The 3240-nt window shown below is 40.4% G+C and overlaps 1 pseudogene; it reads left to right on the top strand.

The window, feature by feature from the left end:
* The first annotated feature begins 258 nt into the window (after positions 1 to 258).
* On the top strand, positions 259 to 2618 carry LOC127689630 (nucleolin-like; annotated as a pseudogene).
* Positions 2619 to 3240: the final 622 nt, after the last annotated feature.

Here is a 3240-nt window from a genome sequence, read left to right as displayed (position 1 = left end):
AGAAAGCAAGAACAGATTAAATAGAAGAGCGTGTATCCTGAATTTCAGTAAGGTACGCAACTGTGTGGCATGGATTACCAGTGAGTTAATTAAAAAATATTGTGTGCCGCTAATGAAGAAGCATATTCAGGATATTCCGATAAGAATATAATTTCTGTTTATCTCTCTGTCTCTGTCTCTGTCTCTGCTCTTATTCTCAGATCACATCCAGAATTACTGGTCCAGGACTTACTTTCATTTGGAAACAAAAAAGTCAAATTTATCAAAAACGACTTCTGAAGTCTTTAATACCTGCTGCTGCAGTCGTCGACTTCCTGTGGGTTCAGCTAAGCTCTTCTGAGCTGCTCGCTCTCCACACAGCCACAATCCACCATCATGGTGAAACTCGCAAAGGCTGGCAAAACCCATTATGAGTTCAAGAAAATGGCTCCTCCCCCAAAGGAGGTGGAAGAAGATAGTGAAGAAGAAGGAATGTCAGACGATGAAGATAGCAGCAGTGGAGAAGAGGAGGCTGTCATCCCTCAGAAAAAAAGGCAAAAAAGGCTACCAAAACTCCAGCAAAGAAGGTGGTTTCACAAACAAGCAAGCAAACAAACAAACAAACAAACAAAAGGCTGTGCTTCCCACACCAGCTGAAAAAGCAGCTTTTACACCAACCAAAGTAGTTCCAACACCTGGTAAGAAGGGAGCCATATAAGCAAAAACATTGGTACCAACTCCTGGTAAAAAGAAAGCTGTCCTCCAGCCAAGGGGGCTAAGAACGGTAAGAATGCCAAGAAGGAAAACAGTGATGAGGATGAAGATGAAGAGGATTAAGATGACAGTGATGAGGATGATGATGAGGAAGAGGATGAATTTCAGCTACTGGTAGTAAATGGAGTGAAGCCAGCAAAATACCTCCTGTTGCTCCTGCCTCAGAGGATGAGGATGAGGAAGATGATGACGATGATGAAGATGATGATGGTTATGATGAAGAGGAGGAAGATAGAAGAAGTTATGGAGATCACACCAGCCAAAGGGAAAAAAGGCTCCTGCAAAAGTTGTTCCTGTGAAAGCAAAGAGTGTGGCTGAGGAGGAAGATGACTATGAAGAGGATGAAGAAGAAGAAGATGATGATGAAGAAGAGGAGGAGGAAGAAGAGGAGGAAGAAGAGGAGGAGGAAGAGGAGGAGGAAGAACCTGTTTAAGCAGCACCTGGAAAATGGGAGAAGGAGATACCAAGCAGAAAGAAGTCCCTGAAGTCAAGAAACAGAAAGCAGAAGTCTCAGAACCAACCACATCTTTCTATCTGTTCATTGGAAACCTTAATCCAAACAAGTCTATTGTTGAATTAAAAGTCTCCATTGGTGAACTTTTTGCTGCAAATGATCTTGCTGTTGTGGATGTCAGAACTGATACCAACAGGAAATTTGGTTATGTGGACTTTGAGTCTGCTGAAGATCTAGAAAAATCCTTGGAATGCTCACTGGTTTAAAAGTGCTTGGCGATGAAATTAAACTAGAAAAAACCGAAAGGAAGAAAGTTCGAGCTGCAAGAACACTTTTAGCCAAAAACCTCTCTTTCAACATCACTGAAGACGAATTAAATGAAGTGTTTGAAGATGCCATGGAGATCAGATTAGTCAGCCAGGATGGGAAAAGTAAAGGGATTGTTTATATTGAATTTAAGTCTGAGGCTGATGCACAGAAAAACTTGAAAGAAAAGTTGGGGGGGGGGGCAGAAATGGATGGCGATCTGTTTCATGATACTGTACTGGAGAGAAAGAACAGAGGCAAGAGAGACCAGGGAAGAATAGCACTTGGAGTGGTGACTCAAAGACTTTGGTTCTAAGTAGCCTTTCCTACAGTGTAACAGAAGAAACTCTTCAGAAAGTATTTGAGAAAACAACTTTTATCAAAGTACCCCAGAAACCACCTGGCAAATCTAAAGGATATGCATTTATAGAATTTGCTCAGTTTGAAGAAGCTAAAGAAGCTTTACATTTCTGTAATAAAATGGAAATTGAGGACTGAACAATCAGGCTGGAGTTGCAGGGACTCAGTGAGGGAAGTCAGCCATCCCAAACTCTGTTTGTCAAAGTCTGTCTGAGGATACCACTGAAGAGACCTTAAAAGAATCATTTGAGGGCTCTGTTCGTGCAAGAATAGGCACTGATCTGGAAACTGGTTCTTCTAAAGGGTTTGGTTTTGTAGACTTCAATAGTGAGGAAGATGCCAAAGCTGCCACAGAGGCCATGCAAGGTAGAGAAATTGATGGAAACAAAGTTACTTTGAACTGGGCCAACCCTAAGGGTGAAGGTGGCTCTGGTGGCTGAGGTGGAGGCAGAGGTGGAAGAGGCAGATTTGGCGGAAGAGGCAGATTTGGCGGAAGAGGCTGGGGAGGCTGTGAGGCAGAGGTGGCTTCCGAGGTGGAAGAGGAGGAGGGGTAGACTTCAAGTCACAAGGAAAGAAGACAAAGTTTGAATAGTTGCTTCCGCCCCATCCTTTCCCTCTTTATTTTGAAGAAAAGACTCTGGGGTTTTTACTCTGTTGCTTGTCCAATGACAGAGCCTTCTAAGGACATTCCAAGACAGTAAAGATCTTAAACTCCGAAAAAAAATTGACTTATGAAAATAAAACAATTGATGAGCTGTACCAACTTCATCCAGACTAGAAAAAGTAACATAAAGAATATACTGTGTCTAATTTTGACACAGTTGATTCCACAAATAAAGTTCCATTTATAAATATAATGGATGCCACAAATGCATTATTTCAAAATTATATGTGATACAATGTAACTGTGCCATTGTCCTTTAGTGAAAAAATGATTTTAAGATCATTGGCATAGAGGATATATTTATCTGCTTTTCAAATAAAAGATATGCCTTATTAAAAATATCATTTATCTTTAGAAACATTTCCACAATGAAAAACTAGGATGTGGAAGGTCTCTGTTTAAGATATAGGGAACTACATAAATATACCCCCTCCACAATAAAAAAGGGTCATTCAATCTGTACACTTTTCAGTTTCCTTCAGCCTATCAGAGAACTGAAGTTTCAAGGCAATTACATACACTAAGTTATCAAGACTATCTAATACTATCAATGAGAAATAAGATTTTTCCATACTTGGCATTACAAAAGTGTACAAGAGGAATACAGCTAAGATTTCATTAAACTCTTAAAAGTGGAGTGTGAACAAACTTGATAGTTTAAAGTAACGGTGGGCCCTAGACTGAATTGGGACCATTATTACCT

Source organism: Apodemus sylvaticus, chromosome 7, assembly GCF_947179515.1.
Source record: "Apodemus sylvaticus chromosome 7, mApoSyl1.1, whole genome shotgun sequence".
NCBI lineage: Eukaryota > Metazoa > Chordata > Mammalia > Rodentia > Muridae > Apodemus > Apodemus sylvaticus.
This window is presented reverse-complemented; position numbering and strand designations above follow the sequence as displayed.